A 6,652-nucleotide genomic window follows, 5' to 3' on the forward strand; every position below is an offset into this window, starting at 1 on the left:
ACACGATTATAAGCACTAGTGACGTACTGATTGGGATGAAGGAAATGCAGCTTTGACTAAGCTACTATATTAGTTATATCACTCGAGTACCAGTACTTGGACTAGATTGTATACTATTTATCGAGAATTCTAAGCACTCCATGGTTGTATTAAGGTTTCTTATAGGGGAAACCTAATGTATAGATGAGTTAACAGAAGGTGTAGACATGGTGCAGTATGTCAAATATATTGGAACAGAATCATATGCATTTGAACAGTTGAAAATAAACAGAGAATGACTTGGGTACGCCCTAAAGGGGGGAAGTAGATAAGAGAAATACACGTGTGAGATAAAATCAACGAACACTATCACATGTTGATAGGAATGCTTAAATGTCAAGCAAGATCCCATACTAGCACAAGTTAGCAGGAGCTCGAGGCCAACAATAAACAGATAGGAGTCGCGGTATCTGAGACCGTGTGAAGAATCATTGGTAGAACCCTAAGGGATGGGTACCTACCACAAGGGGTGAATACGATAAGAGAGTAGGATTGAGCAAACTAAGGACCATGTAAAGGGTAGTAGGGCCGTGTTTAGGTAAAGATTAAGATATAGCAACAACATCTTTGGCCACTGATATGGTGACATATAAGTAGCAAGGAGAAAGAATAGAAAATATCTTACGGTAGGAAATGAGGAGACAAGGAGTGCGTAAAGGAAGAAAAGAAAGAAGTGGGACAAAATAGCGTTGGCGCGAGCAAATTCTAGTATGAAGTCGATATGTAAAGCAAGATGGGCCGGGAAACAAAAAGATAATGTCTATCTTATACAGGTTGTATCAGAATGGTTATGCAACCTATGGATATGTATATGTTGAGTATAGGGTCAAGTGAGAAGTACACGAGAAAAGGAGCTAGGATGTTTTGGATACGTTATACAGAGATGTCAAGATGGGTTAGACCAAACTACCGAGATGGGGTAAGTACTAAGGGAAACATAGGACCTAGCCGTGGTTGAACCAATGATCTATCCCGATGTCGAGTGTAAGACAGGGGCGGAGAGGGAAAGGCGAAGCATGAAGACTAGCAAGAAGACGCTAAGGTAAATCTTTGGCTAGGTTGAGTGCCTTCGCACATTATTGCAAGGATTGCAATGGAACGTGACACGAGGACTTCCCAGAGGGGTCACCCATCCTAGTACTACTCTCGCCCAAGCACGTTTAACTTCAAAATTCCGGTAGGATCCGATGCGTTAGTGCTACTATGATCGCACTTGATGGAAGAATCCGAACTAGAGGCGAAGCAACGACATGAGATTATGTACCTAGAGTGTTATAAGTTAAATTAAAGGAATTATAAAAGGGCTTAAGAAAAGCAAGCAGGATTAGCTGATTACTAACAGATGGCGCACTTGTATGCCACAGTTCTTCAACATAATACCAATTAATGATAGCCAAACCACGGAATGGCTATACAAGTTATTGTGTGAGGGGACTTCAGTACAACTTGGTAGCCGACTCTAATGGGCAAAAAAAAACCCAAAAAGGAGAGGGTACTAATTGATGTCATCTAAAGAAGGCAAGAAGAAATATACGAGGTTGAAGATTCCACAACACAACCTTGGATACAAGACTCACTTTGCACTCCCTAGATAGATAATTCTATATGGAATGTTATCCGCAGATTAACAAGATCAGCCCATGTTCCTCCAATCAAAGACTACCTGCTCAGCTGAGATGGTGTGAAATTATAGGTTAAGAGGTTGGTAGGACCTTACGGAGTTCCCATAGCTATTGTCATAGACGAAGGAGCCCAAGTTATAGTTAACTACTGAAGATTAGTTTACGAAGAGATTGAGAAGACAAATAGGTCTTCATACACCATTTTACCCTCAGACTGATGGACAGACTAATCTTACTAGCTAAACATTAGACAATATGTTACGGGCCTATACGATTGACTCCAAAGGTAGCTCGGACAATTGCCTACCACCTGTCAAAAGTACTTAAGATATTAACTATCATTCTAGTATCCAGATAGCCCCATACAAAACTTGGTATGGTGGACAATGTAAGTCGCCAATTGATTGGTTTTATGGCAGTAAAACACAACTAATATTCCCAGACGTGGTTCAATAAGTAGCATAGAAGGTGAAGCTTAATCGGGAGAGATTATTAGCAGCTCCGAGTTGACAAAAGTCATATGCAGATAATCAACGTCGATATCTAGAGTTTCAAGTTATAATTAAGCACTCTCAAAAGTGACAGCCATAGAGAAAGTGATGAGAGCCAGCAAGAAAGAGGATCATAGTCCGAGATGCATTGGCTCTAATCAAACCCTCCGCCGAATAGGCAAGGTTGCCTGTGAGTTGGACTTACCGGTGGATCCAAAAGCAGTACATCCAGTCTTCCAAGTATTGATGCTTCACAAGTATGTTGGTGATCCATCCCGAGTAAATTCCGCAGAGGATATCAAGGTCACAAAGGAGTTATCCTACGAGAAGCAACCAGTTGCCTTCCTAGATCAGTGGAGTAGGGGTGGTAAATTAAGGACATAGCTTCTGTCAAGGTGTTATGACAAAAAGAGAGTCGCGAAGAAATGACCTGGGAAGCTGAAAGGGAAATAAAGCATAAGTATCCGTACCTATTTTCTATGTCTACAGGTAATCCCAACCTTTGGAACTCTGATATTGATTGCTCGATGAAAGTAAGTGTTATTGCAATGGAACCGAGAAACTCTCTATATAGTTGGTATAAGATCTAGAGGAGGGTTTTAGTTCATATTCGAGGACGAATATTCTAAAGGGGGGAAGGATATTACACACCCGTACGTTTGTACCTTGGAAGGTTCTTAAGCTTCTTAAGTATCTTGAAAGGTTCTTAAGTTTTTGGAAGGATTCTTAAGTTTCTTAAAGCTTCTTAAAGCTTCTCAAGCTTCTTAGAAGTTACCATGGGAGCCGGATAGCCCATAACGCTATCAAACAACTCTAAGGAAGGGAGAATGTGACATCTCATGATAGGGAAGATTAGAAATAGCGTTGTAAGAATCAGAAAGAAGTTGGAGACCAAATAATGAGTAATAAGACTCAACTTACTTAGGTAAGCTACCAACTTGGAAATATTACATATTTAAGCTACTTGAGTACATATCAAGCATACGTAACAAGGATTACATAGGTTCGTAAAATAAGACGAGATTATGAACCCATGAGGAGGAAAAGAGAGTAACACATGGAAGCATGAGATAGTGCCATATGGCAGCAAGGGAGAGTGCCACGTGGCATCTTCTAGAGCAAGGGGTGGACCCCACCTACCATATGGCAGCCTATGGTAGGAGGAAGGGATGTGTTGGCCCAATGAGGGCTTGACATGTGTCACCACTTAGGGCTTGACATGTATCACCACTTTGCGGTTGACACGTGTCACCCACTAAAGTGTAACATCCCCTAAAAATATTGTATACGATGTTTCAATTGTCGCCTAAAAATGATACGGCCTTTGTTGTTTAGGCATAATTTTTTATAGGATTGTCCAAATTGTGTGATTAAAATTTCTGAGTAACCACAACATCATTACCTACAACTTTATAAAGACCATATTTTAGGTTTCGAAGGTTAAGTAGGTCAAATAAATTAATTGTTGTAAGATAGAATGTTGTGATGGAATGGAGTGTTTATAGAAGAAAGATCATATCTCAATGTAGGATTATCCAAATTGATTGATTCTTAAACAATATGAAACTAGACTTCCATATCTACAATTCTTATGAAGACACCAAATCCTAATAAGGAATTTATCTTATTCAAACGCAGTTCCGAAAAAGAGTATTTTGTTAAAAAGAACTCATCTCACCTACCATGGAAAGATCTAGATACATTTGACATCACTCATGACATCAATTGTCCTCCATTTAACATCACTCATGACATCATAATTTTCCATTAAATTTTTAGTTTTTTTCTTTATAATTATTTTATTTATTGTTAGTTCCCTCCTCCACATATATAAATACCTACCTTATTTTCTCATTTTATTCATCAAGCTTTCTCAAGCAACTCTTCTCTCTATACACTTCTTTACACCTTCTCAAATGTAGTTTTAGTTCTTAGTAGTGAAAAAATACTATTCTGGTGATCCATTTACTCCGGATAGTACAAAAAACATTCCAGCGAATAGATAAGCTAGGACTCAAGAGTGTTCATTAAGTCCTTCGGTTCCGGCTAAAGCTTTGGATTCCAACTATGTAAGGCTTCAATGAGAGTATTTCTTCCACTATCATACCTAAAGTATTTTAATTATATGATAAATTATGTTTATTTTTTTTAAGCTTTATTCTAAGTTTTGTGGGTGTTTATCCATGGGTTCTTCTACCCATGTAGTCCAAAAACTCTTTCAATTAAGTCTATTGATTTCAAGTAATATTTTCTTATGGTAATTCTTATTTTTACTTAATAGTATGAATCGTGGTTAAATTAATGATTATTGATCTATTTTGATGCAATATAATTTTATATGTATGAATTGATGGTTTGCAAGTAATTCCTCTATTTATCTATTTAAAGGTTCTTGAAATTAATGGTGGGTTGTTTAAAGCATAATTTTTAATTAATGGATTTCAAAGTATTTATGTATATTTATTTATATACATGTTTGCAAGTTGAAGTGATTTGAACCCACCTAGTCTTACTATGTTTTTAATAAAGTTTGACTTGAAAGCTTTGACTCCAAATAAATGTATATGAAAGCAATATTTATGATCAAAAGAGAGTCTTATAAAATGAAAGAATGATGAAATGATATGAATGGTGGATTCTTTATGCAATAAGAATAATTTTTGCATATTTGAATTATCAAATATTTTAATTAGCTATTCTACCGAATATGATGTTTGAATTCTCAAGTTATATGCTATAAATATTTTGAAGTATTAAACTATTCCGTGGGATTGACTTAGCACCGAATGAGGTATTGAGGTGGGATTCGATAAGGGAATCCTAATAGAAACCCCTTGTCTCATTAACTATGTGCAAACATAGGAGCCCTTGTAGGCTTGGGCTAATGGATCCATGAAAGCCCTTAAAGTTAAAGTTAAAGAAATGAATGAAGTTGACGGAGTTCTACCTAGCAAGTAGTCTCCCTGGACAACGTAGGGGGTTATGTTGTATTCCATGTAATAGCTCGCATGGTCTTAAATGTCGGTTATGGTCAATTTCCCAAAAAATGAATGTTTTAAAGGATATCTATATGATTTATTATGCATGCATTACATTATGTTTCATATTACATAAATATTATAATGTTTCCTCAATATTCATACATCCTTACATACTTAGTACATTCAAAATACTAACACATACTATTTTGCCTACATGATATCACCATGTAGGGACCAGTGCTCCTCCTCATTCTCCTCCATATGGCTAGTTGAGATTTCATTGAAGACTACTTTTGGTGAGTTCTCATGTTCTAGGAACAATACTCCTTTATCTTTCTAGCTTATGATATGTTGAGATATTTTACTATGGCATTTTTTCTATTATGATTGAGGGTGAGCTAGGGACTTGTCTTAGCCCCGTTAAATCTAATAGTTAGAGGAATTGTTGGACATATGTAAGTTGAAGATTTACTATTATAATTTCCGCTTGTTTATTTATCATTATTACCTATAAAAGGCTAAAAGAATGTTAAGAGGCTTGTTTGAGGTACTTTCGGGTTCCTCATTCGCCATGTCACGTCTAGGCCCTAGGCTTGGGTCATGACAAACTTGGTATCAGAGACCGAGGTTTTGAATGGTCCTTGGAGTCCAATATACTGCGTCAAATAGGGTCTTGTTCATGATTGTGAAGCACGCCACAATTATGAAGAGGACACTATGAGACGTTTAGGAAAATTTTCACTTCTTTCAAATTCATGTCGTGCCTTAGAGTGTCTTAAGATTTCCTTTAACTAACGACCCATTTCGTGTTCTCTAGATAATGACTCGTGGAAGAGCACCTCAAAGAGCAAGGGTTGACGATGAGGAACAAACTCCTCCAGTTCCCAATGCCCAACATCATGAGGATAGGGTAAACCATGCCAAGTTTTGCAGTATTATTACTTTGTTAGCTCAAATTGTAGCCAACCAAGGGAATCTAAGTTCCTCCTCACCAAATGTAAAATCCAGCCTCTAGGATTCGGCATTTCTAAAGGATGAATCCACCCGAGTTCGATGGTTCTAAACTAGATGAGGACCCTATGGAGTTCATTAATAAGGTGTATCAGATTGTGGCTATCATGGGTGTACCACCAAATGAGAAGGCCGATCTAGTGGCCTATCAACTCAAAGGTGGGGTTATTGAGAGGGATGAAAAAATAGGGCTGATAGGATGGGAAGAGCTCAAAGGTGCCTTCCTAGACTGCTTCTTTCCATTGGAGCTAAGGGAGGCAAAAATCCAAGAGTGAATCAACCTCCGTCAAGGAAGTATGAGCTTGAGGGAGTATGCTCTCAAATTCACTAAGTTGTCAAAGTATGCTCCCTTCATGGTCTCTGACCCAAGAGCTAGGATGAGCAAGTTTATTTCCAGTGTCAAGCTTGGTGTCCAAGGAGTGCAAAACGGCCATGTTGGTCAAGAAGATGGACATCTCTCGGTTAATGACTTATGCAGAACAAATTGAAGAAGAGAAGCTTAGAGAGA

General features: G+C 37.9%; 1 pseudogene; it reads right to left on the reverse strand.

Moving 5' to 3' along the window:
* Positions 1-1,134: 1,134 nt before the first annotated feature.
* On the reverse strand, positions 1,135-1,254 carry LOC129875323 (5S ribosomal RNA; annotated as a pseudogene).
* Between the last annotated feature and the right edge of the window lie 5,398 nt (positions 1,255-6,652).

This window comes from Solanum dulcamara, chromosome 11 (assembly GCF_947179165.1).
Source record: "Solanum dulcamara chromosome 11, daSolDulc1.2, whole genome shotgun sequence".
In the NCBI taxonomy this organism is placed as follows: domain Eukaryota; kingdom Viridiplantae; phylum Streptophyta; class Magnoliopsida; order Solanales; family Solanaceae; genus Solanum; species Solanum dulcamara.